This window comes from Falco biarmicus, chromosome 12 (assembly GCF_023638135.1).
Source record: "Falco biarmicus isolate bFalBia1 chromosome 12, bFalBia1.pri, whole genome shotgun sequence".
NCBI lineage: Eukaryota > Metazoa > Chordata > Aves > Falconiformes > Falconidae > Falco > Falco biarmicus.
In genome coordinates, this window is record NC_079299.1 from 7,261,553 (window position 1) to 7,277,705 (window position 16,153).

A 16,153-nucleotide genomic window follows, 5' to 3' on the forward strand; every position below is an offset into this window, starting at 1 on the left:
ACCATGAGTTCATTTCCTGCACGGCAGGCTGGCACGGGAATTGCCATTCCTGTGACAGGGAGTTTCCAGATGTCACGGTGCCAGAACCACAGCTCATGCTACAGATGGGCACTGGCAAAGCAGTGTTGCCAAGCTGGCACACAAACTGCCCCACACCAGCGACAGCTGTGGGGTGAGGGAGCTGGGAAAGACTGGAAAGGGTGGGAAAAACACTGTTCTTCAGGACTTCAGAAATAGATTTTTGCTTTGCTTTTTAAGCTAAAGTTACTTCTTCTGGCACAAATAGTAGAACAACAGCAGACCATTTACAGAAATCGTTTGCAGGGCTTTGACGAAAAAAAAAATAATCAATTGCAGTGCTTTAACTACAAAGTCTTTTTAAAGTCAGAATTCACAACAAATACAATTAAACTACAGATAGAAGCAACAACAAGGAGCCCTGAAAATTCTCTTCCAGAAGTTTTGTATAATCTAGTATTTTATGGAAAAATAATAACAATTAATTAAGCAGATACATGTAGAGAAAATGGAAAAAACGTATTAAGAAAATCTGAAAAATGTTTCAAAACACCCTTGAGTCTTGGAAAGGATACAGCTACAAGCAGGAATGGTTGGAACAAAACATACTGCTACAAGAAAAAAACGTGTGTGGTTCTGGAAAGCAGGTATACCGCAGCACAGTTTAAAAGCATGTAAAGCTGTTAAAATACCCAAACATTGCTTACAACTGCAACACTGTCATCACACAATCTTATTTGCACAACTTATTTGCTTTCCATTACCATATGAAAGACACCTAAGTTTTTGTAATTGCAAGTATTCTGATCCAAAATAGCTCTAATCCTGCTTAAGCAGAGGGGGGAAAAATCAAAATACTCTCTTTCTAGATGTAAAAGGAGTTGCAGGCATTGAAACTTTCACAGGTTTTTACTTCATCATGCTGTGGGATTAACATTTTAATTATTACAGCTGCAATATTCCTTACGATACAGCTCCAGCTATACCTATCGTCATCCCGACTACATTAGCGTTATGTAAGAGGCTGAGAAACCTTCGACCATCTGTTTAGAATCAGATTTTTTAGTTTTCTGTCCAAATGTAAAAGCTATGTCTGAACATCTTCAAAGAATGCATTACTAATAATAGCATTTTTCTTCATATTTTAATAGAAGCACTAACATAATTACAACTACTATATATTAAACAAGCGAAACCCTTGGCGAGAATGCCAGCGCATGTCAGGCAGGTATACACCGGCAGTCACACCTATTTGACAAACACAGAGCAGTCTTTGCATTTACCTACAGAAGATACAGCAAAGCGCTTTTACCCTAGCAGTCCAACAACAATTTTCTTCAAAAACTAAACACACGAGAACTGATTCCCCCCACCTCCCCCGCTTCATTTCCCAAGTGTACGTTGGTTTTTAGTCTCCCATTTGCTTAGCCGCGCTCCGAAGGCCAAATGATAACCCTCATGTACCACTTTTATAATAGCACATCTGTTGAAGTGGCTGGATCTCGAGCCGGGGGGGGGGGGCGTGTTTTTCTTTCTCACCAGACTCTTCAGAGCTAACAGGGTCCTGTTCTAAGCTCTCCAGCATTTCTACCCAGCTGTAGCCTTTTACAAGCTCAGGAGTCTACTTGCATTGCAAAGTAGCATTCTAGTGTAAATAAACCGACGGTACACAATAGTCTCAGTTAAACCTACATCCTAACGCTGTCTGAAAGCCCGAGTTGTTCCAGCTGTAACCTAAGAAACACCACGGCCAGACTTGAAGCAATTCAACACAACACACCCCCTTAACGCTTACCAGTCCCAGGCCGGGGAAGCTCAGCAGTCAGGAGAAAGCAGCACCCTCTGCATCCAGGTACCACCCTCCCCACCTACGCGCCCGTTCTTCCCGCAGTCGCCCCAACAATGGGCCGAGCGGGGAGCGCCGAGTCGCGCCGATGAGCCGAGCCGAGCCCGGGGAGCGCCGAGCCGATGAGCCGTGCCGAGCCGCTGCTCTCCGCCGCCGGGGCCGCCCCCTTCCCGCGGCAGGTCAGGGAGCTGGCAGCCACCCGCCGGCTCCTCCCTGCTGCTGCGGGAGCCCCGGGGCCGCTCCCCGCCCTCGGTCCCAGCCCCCCTTTCGTCTGGGCTCGGTTAAGGCCCATGTGGAGACGAGAGCCGCGCTCGCAGCTTCGCCCGCCTGCGCCCCGGGGAGCTGCGGGAGCCCCGGGGGAGCTCCCCACCGTCGCACACGCTCCCGGGGAAGCGGCAGGCGGCATCGCCCCGCCGCCAGCCTTTCTGAGGTGGAAAGAGCCCAGGAAGGCGGGAGGGACACTGAAAATAGCACCCGGTGTCATTTGGAGTGTTTTTCAAACTCACTTCAGTCCCCGTTAGCGCCTGCCAATGTGTTATCCATCCTTTGGTGCTCGGGCGTTTTTAAAGTATCTCTGTGTGGCTACAACTCTCTGACACCTTTCCAACCACCACAAAAAAAAAAAAAAAAGAAAAAAAAAAAGCAGCAACCACCCCACCAAAAAAACCCAAACCAAACCAAAATCAGTCTTGTAAAACCAGGGCTTTTCCCCCACCAGATTTTGAGGTATTTGTACCTAAAATAACTTTTCTTGAGTGTCTTTCAGGCCTGAACACTCAAGGACCTGGTAGTCCAAAAGTAAACACCTCCACATGCTCCTCATGCCTTTTTTTTTTTTTAAAGTCTTCATAAATACAAACTGAATTATTACAGACCATTAATGCAATTATTACAGACCGCTAAGGCAAAAACCTGAAAACTCCATGAGCTGAGAAGATTAGCTTTGTCACTGACAAGTCAAAATGGAGAAGACAGATTGCCACATTCCAGGGATATTTAACCCCCCCGATTCCAGGGCCTCAGGAATAAAGCAGCAGGTTGTGTTTCCAAAGAGCCCAGGATTAAGGTGGGGAACACTGTACTCGTTCAGTTCACAGAGCAGCATTATGAGGAACTTTTAAAAATACTACTATGGGAAATGCTACAAGCCGGTCTCAACCTGCTCTACCAGGGTATGCTTGGGCTAGCTACTCCATCTCACATGCACACAAGCCTCATGTTTTGGGAGGTGACTCCTGGCATTTCCACAGCAGCGGTATTCTCAGAGGCAAACCTCAGAGCCGGCACCCTCCTGGGGCAGATCATATAAACCAGTCCCCTGCCACCCCAAAGCAGATGACAATCCACCTGGGACTGGTTTTTTAGAAGAGCTCTCTTTCCCCTCTGCTGAAATACAGGAGCTCTGATTTCAGGGTCAAGTTGAACTGCTTGAAGCAAAAGGAATTTTTCATCTAGTAGCATCTTTGCAGAGAAAAAAAAAAAAAAAAATCTTACCAAAGGCAACACTGGGGATCAGTTTCCCTCAGTGTGACCTTAGAATTACACATCCTAACTCTGGTCCTTGTTTTTATGCAAGGCAGCTCCTCCTGCTCATTGGATCTGGTCTTTAACAGGTGGTGAGAGACTGTGGTGCTTCCCCACTTCTAAGGAGAAGCTTTTCTTGGTTTTTAAACCCCTGTTCCTTGCCTTTCTAACTTAGTTTCAACTGGAAAATGTCACTGTCATCAGCTGCCCTGTCTCCACCTCCCACACAGCATCAGCATCCTATCTAGAACATCATTTTTTTAATGTCAGCTAACTGAAAACTTGCTTTCCATCCCACATAGAGCCATTGATTGTGGGCAGCTCTTACACAAGAAACTCAGATACATTCATTGAACGAGACAGCAATACTGCAAAGCCGGTAACTTCCAACCACAACCCAAAATGGAACTAGGACTACAATATGGTATTCACTTTCTGAATATCTGAAATGCATAATATATGCCCAGAAGCGTTACAAGAATAATCTCAAGGCTACTTTTCCAAAGTCACAAAACTCTATGATTTTCTGAAAAACCTGTCCACTAGTGTTTCTTAAATATGTAAACATTACTGTATATCAGTTCACTGCAGATACTCTATCACTTATATTTGCTAACCACCTCAAAGAAGTAACAAGAGGCACATAGTATTTGCTCACTTCTTTGATACCTAGGAGAAAAAGCACTATAAAAATCCAAAGGATTAAAATCTACCAAAACTCTTAGATTTTATGTACAGCACAAAATAGCGTTACTGTATCTTAGGACATGAACTTACTGCAGATACTTTTTCCCCCCCAAGAATGACAGTAAAATGGATGTATAACGTATGTTCATAGGTTATGCTCTAATAAAATGATTGCTGTGCAAATTGGGTTTAAATACTGTATTATATATTTGAATTACAGACTTGTCAGTTGAATTACAGACTGCCTTTATACTATTAGAAAAGCAAACTCAGCACTGTGTGTGCTCAGAAACCTTTCCCCCATGCTATGCTCTATCCCTGCAGAGTCTTAATTGCATGATGTTCCCCTGGCACACCGGGGTTTGGACACCTCCATCATGTACCCTTTAACATCCCCTCCTGCACTACATTCAACTTTTAATGTACTTATCCCACTGCTCATCTCCAGCGATATCAGACAAATTCTGACTTGATTTGTAAGTGATCAGGAAATATGTATAGAAAATATAGCTCTGCAGCACATGGAGTGCACACACAGGAGAACTAGGGGAAGGTGGAAAAGCATGGAAAAATTTTGATGACTTCAAGACAAATCAGGGATGTCAAATTTGATCTGTGGAAGCCTCAAGAAGATAAATGAGTAACACACCCTGCTCCATCCACCACCTGGAAATGCATATATGCAGAGAACGTGCAGGACATCTGCACGGCTAATTCAGCCTGGGTTTAAGTCAATATGATCCTCAATCCACCAGGAAGTTCCACCTACCTATGGAGCTATCAAATTTGTATCATAAATAAGAAGTACTCTCAAAAGCGTCACTATGCATTAAAGAGAAAATGAGCAGAATAAAATTTGACTATCATGCCATCTTGAAGATTAATTTTTAATATTATTTTTCTTTATAGAGATTCACAGATTACTTAAAAATGTGTGATTTCAGCTTCCAAGCCCTTGAAGACTGACATGCTGCTCTGGGCAAACAAAAGTACTTCCCACGTTCTGATCGAAGAAAAATCCTTTAATCTTACAAAAATGGGTAAATCATCTCGTGTCATAACTTAAGGTAAGCAGCCTCTTTTTATCACAGAGATTTAAAAATAACATTTTTCATAATATGCTTAACAAATCAAATCAAGTAGTAGTAAAGATACTAATACAGTTCCCAGAATTTTGTGTACAATCCTTAAGAAAAAAAATATAAATACTGTTAGGATAATAACCATATTGGAGATTCAAATGAATTATAGTTTGTGTAACATATAAAAAGATAAGCCTTAAAAACTCGAGCTTGTATTTGTATTTACAAAGCACGGCTGATATACTGTGTTGTAATGCATGAATTCTCACCATTCTGTTTCTTCAAGCAAGATACAAAGAGTTGCAATTCTTGGCCATGATTCTTCCACAGACTTTCCTAAACTGATGGCATTGCCTGGTGCCTTCGAGCGCCAGCCCCTTCTGCTAGCTTTGGCTGCCTATGCTCAAGAGCTGCTATCAAGTTATCACCCTTCCAACACTGCAGGTGCAGCTATTCTCTGCACTGTTTCTTGGCTGGATGCCTTTACATGCCCCTCTGAGCTTAACAGGACATGAATAACAGATTCTTCTCGTCACAGCAGTGTCTTTTAAAGAGAGAGGGGTTCAGAAGACTTTGTGGGACTGACAGTGTTGGATGTTAACAGGAGAGCTGGTGGCATTTTTGGGTGCTCTGTGGACAAATTGATGCTGAAGGACCATGCAAGCTCTCAGGGAAAAAGGACAGAGGCTTTTGAAACCCTTGAAGGCCAGACAGAGGGCACCAGAGATGCAGTAGAAATTCTGCTGAATTGCTTATGAACCCGGCAGAAATAGAGGTTGAAACGACATAATGAGTTTTGTATATGGCACATATACTCTGCAAGTATTTTATTAGAGCTGCACTGAATTTTTATTACAATTCCTATCCACTTACAGAATTTCCTGACGGGTGTTTTTTTCTAGGACACAATATTTTCTATTGCATCTTAGATGCCACAGCACAGTACTTACAGTAGGCAATTTACCAAATGCCATTTAAAACAAACAATACAGTGAAAGAAACATGGTAGGGACAACCATTTATTCACTACTTTTCATACTAAAGTATATTTTTATGCAGTGCTTGCTGAGGTAATACTGAGACAGCAGCAGCTACTTTAATTATTCGGAGGCACACAGGGCACACATTGGGATCTTCCAGATTCTAGCAGTACACGGGACACTCCAGGAGCACAGTATTAAGAAAGTTAATTGGACTCAGTCAGCTTGATCCATCAGAGATTACTAGGTATAGACTGCCACTGATTGTGTCACACCTGACAATTTTGCAGAGATATCCAAATGCCTACACGGTGCTCCCAAGTGCTCTTGAGTCCAGAAATATGAGGCAAAGACACAAACTTAGATATCTGAGACTGCAGCCACACAAACACGAGTCGTCTGCTCCTAGACCTAAACTGAGCCTGAAAATAGAACGGCTGCGTCATAAGGCATCACCCCAAGATGGAAACTCTCAACTGGCATTTGGGAGCCTTGAAACAGACAGTGGAGTTAATTTAAAACCTGTGTTACCCATCCAGAGATGAAAGAAAATATTGTAAAAAGTAAAACCAAAACCACCCAGCAATGAAAAACCTGTCCTTAGATCTGTGGGTTTATTTCTTTGAGATACAGGATGAAGGAAAGGAAGTGAATGAAATGCAAGATATTAGATGTAAAAACTCGCATCCTCTTACATTGGCATTCCTTCTATACACTTCCCCTCCCCGCCAAGGGTTTGAGTATACAAACCTTCATATAAATAAAGGTCATAACATAAGCAAAACTGATTCAGTATCATCATATACCTATGGCCAAAGTCTTAAATATTAAGTCTTGCGTTTTCAGACTGCTAGCGCCATGAGGATGAAATATTGTCTGATCAATAGATGAGGAAGTAAATTGTCTGTCCTTCTCCAGTTTCTACTCATCCAGACTTCAACACAAGATCTTTCAAAACTGACATCCTCAAGAAAGGCTGAGAACTAAGTGCACATAGAGGCTGAAAAATCTTTAAGTCTTGCAAAGCAATCTTCTCCAGCACTAGTGACAAAGGAAATGTAAAGACCCAATTGCCGATCATGCTCTATTTGGGGTTTTTTTGGATAAACAAAGGACTTCTGGCTTGCAATCAGGAAATTTAACTCTACACGCTACATTCAATAAAACTGAATACCAAGACATTCTTTTAATATTCTAGAAACCAGACATTTAAGGTCACATCATCACAAATAACAAAGTCAAAGCACAGAAATAAATTTCTGGGGGCAAAGAGAGTCTTTCATTGTCCATGAATTGCCTAGAACAATGTGCTCTCAAATCCCTAGTGTAATTAAAAAGTCAGTTCAGTACATTATTGCAAACAACTACAGCAGGATTCTAAACTACTTCCTTAATTGATTTTTTTTAAAAGCTCTCAAAGTAATGTAGAGACATTTTCCAGTCTCCCCCCACCTCTCCAAACTGAAATAAGACACTTTAGCAGTATTTCTCTAATTTTTTTCATTGAGATCCTGAGGTTTTAAACCAGGTCATGTGAAGGTTGAGTTTCATGAAATGTAAGACTGTCTTGTTTTATCTACTTACAGAACAGAAATATTAACATCAATTTAATGATTTTTTTCAGTGAAGATCTAATAGAGATAAAACTTCTGTTTTCATGTTTCCAAATCACATGTACTCTGAATTGAAATGTGTATCTGAAGCTCCACAGTAACCCAAGTCCAACAACAGAAAAAAGTTTTGAAAAGCTATTAAATTATTGAAATTCCCCACACTGGAAGCAATTATTACTAAAATTTTTGCTAAAATAAAAAATAAAGTTGTGTTTTAATCAAGAAAAACAGGGGGGAAAATCAGATTTAATACTCCGCAAAAATGCTGTAATACAGAAGGTTTGTAAGATAGTTTTATTAGCATCTCAAATAGTTTTCAGATGCTAATATGATCAAAACGTGTTAAGCACAAATAAGTCTTAAGTACAATCTTAAGTATAAAAAAGAACTGAAGATCTATACTTTTGATTTATCTACAGCTCACTGTTTTAAAGGAATTTTTAATAGCTTGTCTTCAGTTGTAATCATTTTATTCTCTAAACAGAGCACTCCAATAATAAGTTATATTAAAATGCAGCTGCATAAACATGTTTACACAGTTACATTTTCTCATTTACATTCCTTTCTCACAGGTGTACCTTTTCCACTATGAACAAACTACACTTAAGAGTATCTTATGTAAGTGCACACATGTATAATGTCACTTGTAAAACTGTCCAGACTGACCAGAGGGAAAAACTAACAGAATGCTTCACCTGAATGTAAAATAAACAAGTAATATAAAAAAAGTAGTACTTCCATCACTTGTACAACACCCATATTTAAATTACAACCACCATCCTGATGTTAACAGTGAAAGTGACTACTGCAGCATAGTTTTTTTCCAAATGACAGGAGAAATGCACTTTACCAATATTGTTACAGTAACCACCATATAAACTTGTCTATAATCAAAGAAACAAAGAACTGCACTTCTCCCATCATGTGGAAGAATTCATACAACAGTCCAGAAAACTTAACTACCCCGATTTCTATTTCAGCTAGAGAAGCAAAGGAAAAGTCACTTTTTCAGATTCATATTCTTAGTTCAGGAACCAGCAAAATCTTGAAATGTAAGAGATTCTTTTAAAACACTAAGATACCAATTACTTTTAAGATAGGGACCACTGTTTTGCACCCAAATTAAGGGAAACTTAAAATGCAACATCAGTATTCACTGCAACTGCATGAGTATTGCCTATAATATGTATACTATATAAACAGTCATGTGCAAAATGAACATTTATGTTGCAGATATCAGAAAATTATTTTTTAGTTCATTTCATTCACTTTCACAGCTCAATAGCGGAAGGTTCTTGCTATTCATTTAAGAGTAAATTAGGTGGGAACTGTAGTTCTCAAACACTTCTACATACTGCAAAACCAACCTTCAATCTAGCAGGTTGTTCCCTTGACTTAGTAACAGCATAGAAAACCCCTACCGGCTGCTTAATTATTCATTTTTCTAAAGGATTTCCAAATTAACTGCCTAAACCTTAAAGCAAGGCATGAAAGAGCTCCCCCTGTTTTTGTGCACAGCCCACATCACACCTTCACCTTTCCTCATTAAGAAAGTGAAATAAGCACCAAAGCTAATCTTTTTTTCTTCAGGAAAAAAAAAAAAAGAAAAAAAAAAGATCTAAGAGTTTGGAGTAAACAAGCATTGCTAGAGCCCACAGAGGAGCTTTTATTTGATGTGAGCTTTACTGACACACTAACGAAGGCCTGACAGACAAGGCAAGAGAAAATGCTATTTGAGCACAAACTCAATATTTGCTCACTAGGCTACTTGCCTGCCAGAGGGTTACCCAAACACAGCTCCTGCAATGGGAAGTCAAGTCTTTTTAGCTGCGTTTTAGCAAACAGATGTGAGCCTGGGAATTTTTCATACATTCAGATAAATCAAGAGCCAAACCTTTCAGAGCACTAACCTCTATAGCTTTAGAAGGAGATGTCAGATTTCTCTAGGATCCTCTGATTTCACACTGGTTAGACTAAATTAGTTACTGCCTATCATACACAAGTCACATCATTTCCAAACCTTTTCACTAAACTAAGTTTGATTACGTGTCTGTTTTACCTGCTACTTTAAGTCAAAAACCTTGAGACAAATCTAAACTATGAAATATCTATGTAACTTTCTTCAACATGTTTGGGGTCAGGTTTTTTTTCTAACGCTATCTCTATTCCTTTTACACTATACCCAGGGAATACCGAGGTGTATCTTCTTAAAAACCAGATTTGGTGTCTTCAGCAGAACACAGGTTCCCTAGAACCACACAGCTCTGAGTTATATTCTTCTCAGTACAAAACTGCAACTGTATACCTTCCTGATCAATTCTTAAATCAAAAAAACCTCTGGAAAAGAACAACGTATATAGAAATTGCATTACAATTGTATTACAAACCCAGATATATTATTTCTCTGCATGAGGTCCATATAACAAACCAAGTTTTTATATTGAAGATATCCAGTACTGACCAAATGTCTAAGATTATGTACTTGCAGGCTATTCAAACCTGATGGTATCTCTTGAGATTTACATTCAATAAATACAGTTGGATGGCTATTTAAAGATTGAATTCAACATCAGACTTCAATTAGATTACTTCTGTTACAGTCTTTGTGATGTATGTAGCCAATTTGGTTAGACAATGTAATTTTTTTCCAATTCCTGCAGGTTACCCATTTCTAGGAGATTCTTCAGAACAGGATTCAATTCTGTACTGGTTACATGAATTATAGTATCAGATTAACTCTCTGCATAAGAATTAAGGCATCTGAGGATCAGGTGCTGAAACGTATTTAAGAGTACAGCTTCTTCCTGCACCCAAGATCTGAGGATCCTCAAGCACTTCAGGACTCTGAAGCAGTAGGACTGACAGCAGTCTGCACAGGAAACCAGGGTATGGGAATTGAGAGAACACTAGTCACTTTTGGTCATTATGGAGTACAACTGTGGAGATATTTTTTTATATCCTGGCAAAGAAGAGTGACTGGGTATATGCCAGCAGCCCCACAGCTGTACAAAGTCAGCACCAGTAAACCACCTCCGGATCAGACATGGAGACAGGCACACAGCAGCTGCTGAAGACTTCTGGCAGCCCTGCGGCGGCAGCAGCTGTGCAGCCGGCCCGTGGCTGGGAGAAAAGTTTGGTCCCTTTGCAACTCCTTCCCTTTCAGCTCACTTAATTAGGCTGTGTACCTGTTCCAGGGTATGGGCACTGCTAATTTTAATAAAGCCAAGAAACTGGTTTACTACCAAGCCATTGAACCTTTATAGCAGTGGTCAGATATTAAAACTCGAATATTCTTTTTACAATTTTAAATCTCACTTAATAGACCAGCCTTGTTTAGTCTGCAGTATTTAACAGTCACCAGCCAGATACTGTTTTAATACGAGCAACGCCTGCATAAGATACTGACCTTCCCAGCAAGAACTCATAGCCCAATCAGCTATTGAAAGTCAAAGCAGAAAAACTGCTCCATTTGTCAGAAAATGTTAATCCTTGCATATGCCCTTTCCAAAATAACTTGTGTATAAACCTACCAGAAAAAAACACAACATCAAAAACAAAAATAAAAGCCATTTTCCCAAAGAGTTTACTTTAGAGACAAAAGAAAGATAAAAAAGTAGTCTAACCTTGAGGAAAGCATCCCAATCAATTTTGGTTGACTTTTTCTTCATGCTTGCATGACATATCCACTATTATTTTTTTCCCCTCACCGTGAACAAAAAGGTATCACTTGGATCTGGTCATACTACTCAAAGCCGAATGCCTACAAAGTTATGGCTAGGCATTAGAAAAGACTGTAATATCCACTAGTGTTCTGACTGCCTTTCCAGTACAACCAAATGTGAGATGTCAGGCAGTAGTTGTGCATGGCAAGTATGAACAGGTGACCCTGAGCTCCTTGGGTACTGGCATATTCTAAGCCAGGGGTGACAGCAAGCTACGCATTTCAAGGGGAAAGGGGGTGGGGAAAAAGAGAAAGGAACCTGGAATGCTCGGCCAAAGGTCAGAGGACAAGGAATTTCAAAGCTAGGCGATAATTTAAAGAGGCAAGCGCCTATCATGCAAACATGTGCTAAGATGCTCACCCACACACTTCCTCTTCATAGATTAGTTTTAATCCCAAGAAATTTTCCAAATTCCACTTACCACATACCTGCACAAGCTTGTTTGCTGGCATAAGGATGACAACCAGAACAGGCAAGAATAACCAGCAGGAGTGGGGAGATGCACTTCTTTCAGTGGCACTGATGATCTAGGTCCACTTAGGAGAATGTACACATATAATGTGCATATTATAATACATACTGCAAAAGCAATAGGCTTTAGAATTGATACTTAGCACTAAATAGAAACTTTTTTTACAAAAACCTGCTTAAGAAAAAGCATGTAGTGCACAGATCATAGCAAAGAGATAAGCATGACTCAATTTCTGGTTGTAAGTTTTCTATAAAACAAGTTATTGCTGAACCAGTTTTGAATTCTCACAAAATAACAAAGCAAAAACAAAGGGCTGTGTTTTAAATGCTCACAAACTGTGATTCCAGTCCCCTACATACAGGAATTCCTTTCATTAGGACAAGACGGAGAAGAATTCTGATTAGCATTCTAATCCAATACTAAAACATAGTTGGATATACTTGGTAAAGCCATTGAAGGCATTTTCCCAGGTTTCTTGCTTTCTCGTTGAATGACTGCACTTTTTCTTTCAGAGCTAAACAAGTCAACAGTTCAACATCATTATCTTCGATGACTTTCTTCACAAGTGCTGCATTACTAATCTACTTGCATGGCTACTGTAAACACTGAGCAGGAGCATCAATACTCCAGATTATCAGTCAGAGCATGACTGCAACAGTCAGGCTTCTTGTGCATGGTGCCCATCTGAAAGATACCAGCCATCACGAGCTAGTTTGCAAGGCCACAGGTAAACATGTGAGTGACAGCAAACAAAGCTGTATTCCATTAAAATGGCATGGGTGAAACACATGAGTCTGCCTTCAGATGGCAGTAATTCAAGTCAAATTGTGCTGTGTATTCCTGAATTCTGCATAGTACTTAGCAAAAGCCTCATGACTTCAAAAATAAAAGAACAGCCAGGTCCTGTTAAATTTACTACGCTCACTCCCCTTACATTTAAAGATGTAAAGAAACACTTCCCTCAGGGAAGGGGGGCCCAGCTCATAATTTCTGGATTAAACCCATTACTATTAGCTGCAGAATGAAATTATTAGTGACAGGTTCACTGAATTACCTCTTTACAGAGGTCACTAGAGCTTCCTAGAAACCTAAAACTGCCATTGTAAATTTAGCTAATAACAAGTAAGTTTTTTAAACCATCAAAATCAGAGGTAAACATAATAAAGAACCTGTTTTAATACCCTAATTTAGTCATGCACTGAAGTACAATACACTTGCATTTTCTTCACTTCAAAGTCATAAACTGAGAAATATGTGAGCGCTGGCATGTACCGGTATTACATCAACATTTTATATCCACAGATGTAGATGTAAGATTTGTATTGATTTTCAGTATGCTCATTTCTCTCAAAACTGTAACACAAATCAAGAATAATTTCTCTGGCAGGTACACAAACCATAGCTTGATCAGCACATTGAAAATAAGATTAAACCGACACTTAAAATAGGATTAAACAGAAGCTTTCACCACACAAAGTTCTGTTATGAAATGAATCAATTTTGCAAATATGAAGAATCTAGAAAAAAAACCACAAGAAACCACATATACAAAAATCTTACTTTAAATCAGCAGTAATAAACACAGAATGAAACATTTGCCTAATTATTTACAAAGGACCTTAGACAGAAATTGTTCAATTCACCACTTCATAGGCTATGCTTAGTTCTGTTGAAGCTTCCAAGGCTGCTAATAAACTGTGTACTGTTTCACGTAAAATACATACACAGTCCTCCAAGTACAGCCTATGTTTCCCCCACCCCAAGGTTAAATGATCTCATCACTGGATCACAGAGTCCTGTTTCTCTTGCTCGTACTCTCCCTCACTCTGGTCCTGTAAATTTTGTGTTCCTAGTTGTATAAAGGATGCCCTTGATCCCAGTCTAGTAAACAGCTGCGTAGTTAAGAGTCCACTGCTTGGTAGGAAACTTAAGCCTGAAATCCTTCAGATGGATTTCAGCGTAAAATCCCAAGTCTTCCGTCTTCCTTTTTTTGGAGTTATCATACAGTTGCCCAGCAATGATATCAATGCATTGCAAGGCATTTTGAGACACGTCTTCGTTGCTGTTGCAGTGGAACTGGGACATGGGGGCATTGGTAGAAACAGCACTGGGCACTGCCTCTGCTCTGCAACACACCAGTATGCCTTGCTGCTTGGACTGCAAGGAGACTGGAGTGTTACAGCTGCTTAGACTGACCTCTCCACTTCTCCAGCATGCAATGACAGCCTTCATCCCTGTTGTCCCTCCTAAGTTCCAATCTACTTCCTAGAAGTGCTTGAAGTAACATCTGACAAATATTGATGCTTTACCCTAGCTAAAAGCAATTTGAAATCCCTGAACAGAGTAAAATAAATATCTTGAATTCTGCTAGTTCATAAGGAACTGACTGGTAAAATGATGCTATAGCTGAATTACTAGGGAAGAAATGGAAAAATCCCACGAAATCGTCACGGTTTATCTTACACTAAAATAAGTATCACCTGTCACAACTGGGCCATGTTCATTAGTATTGAACAGCAACCTACTAAAGTTCTTATAGCCCCACAAGCCTTAAATAGGTTTAAAGCATGCTATGTTATGATTTATTTTACCAGTAGAAAGCTATTGTGCAAAGATACTTGAATCCCACTGACCTCAGTCACAGGTTCCCAGGATCTATGTACAACATTCAACACTTGCCATATAGACCCTAAATCTCAAGTAGACTGATATTAATTCGTAATTAAGAGACTAAACTACCATAAAGTGCAGATTTCATGGTCTAAATTCAGTTTACTATAAATTCAGTTCCTTTTCTGATTTCTTTTTTCTAAACTACTCTTGGTAAGATTAAATCACAAGAGGACAGGCACTTAAATACTGAAGCATTTGTCATCCTGCAAATGAAACTTCAAGATAACAAGTATCTTTACAAGTAGGTAACCAAAATACTGAGAAATTCACAACCAACCTCAGGCATCGAAGTCCTGGAGTGGTCTAAATTATCTCCAAATACTATTACACTATTTCACTAATACCAATATATTTCATTATATTTCACTACAGTTAAAGTCCTGTGGGTCTAGCTCCCCTTGCAGCAACCGGCACCTAAATCTGAAGAGCAACTTCTGTTAGCCTTCAAGTCACCAGGACACCAGGTGATCTGAAATTCAACAAACTCTGTCAGGGGCTGTGTTGAATTATCTACCATCTGGAAACCATAAAAATCAAAATTATATGAAGGGTAACGAAAAAATACTATTAAAACATGATGGTGATGGTAAAGTTTGACAGCTTTCCAACAGAACTAACTGTAAACCTGCCTTTTCTGATGACCCATACAACTTAAAGCAAGCTGAGTGAGAGCCAAGAGCCCTGAAGCATCAGATAAGGCTACCCAGCAGGGTCTCTTACCTGTGGAGATAAACACCCTGGAGATAAACTCTATTTCCTTCTACAATGAAATGCAGAATTCTTTGGTTTAACTTTTAAATTGGATCCAAAAAAATAGATTTCCAAACACTCAAATTCTTTGCAAAAGCACAGTTCCCCTTCTCTAGCCAGCTCTACAGGGTCTCTTTCTGAAAAACGTAGCACTGTTCAAAATTAAGTTAAAGGATTATTTGGAGTTGTCTTGCATAAACGCAAGCCAAGTATCAGCTTAAGTTACTACAATGGTCTTTATATAGGCTCATAAGTCACATGGCAAAGTTTGGCAGTAACAGGCTTCAGTCTTTAGAACATACGTGTTTAGGTATTTGAACATAGTGCCAAAAATCTCCCAAAGATAAGTGAAATACACCAGGAAAACTGGTTTTAATATCCGACGAGTTACTCAACCTGAACTGAATTTATCAAGATAAAGAATACATTTTTCTTGCTATTCTGAGGACAGATGAATCTTTCTGCTCAATATCTAACAGCTGTTGCATACAACAGACACTGGAAATTCTCTAACAGATGCTACAAAAAAAAAAATAATCTTCTCTAGAGCAAAATACTTTGCAGCCTACACCAGAGTTTCTATAATGAAATCAATTTCTATGCCACAGTGTTAATATCAGTCTACTCCATACATTTATGCAACCTACAGCCTCTATGCCTTACATTCAAGATGTTCTCATACCAGCAGTAGTCTTCCATAAAAAGACTTGTTCACTTAACAGTGCTAGCCTTTGCTCAGTGAAATATTAGTTCCTGCGACCTGTCAGAAAGTAACTGAACAACATC

At 39.6% G+C, this 16,153-nt stretch overlaps 1 protein-coding gene across 3 annotated transcripts in view; it reads right to left on the reverse strand.

Moving 5' to 3' along the window:
• Positions 1-16,153, reverse strand: part of DISP1 (dispatched RND transporter family member 1) — a 92,190-nt gene that overhangs the window by 40,201 nt on the left and 35,836 nt on the right. The window contains exon 1 of one of the 3 annotated variants that reach the window (XM_056357032.1): positions 1,814-1,949. The exons of the other annotated variants lie outside the window; for them this stretch is intronic. The gene's annotated coding sequence lies outside the window, so the exon portion shown is untranslated. Of the gene's footprint in view, positions 1-1,813; positions 1,950-16,153 lie in introns of those variants that run through there. 3 annotated transcript variants of the gene reach the window in all.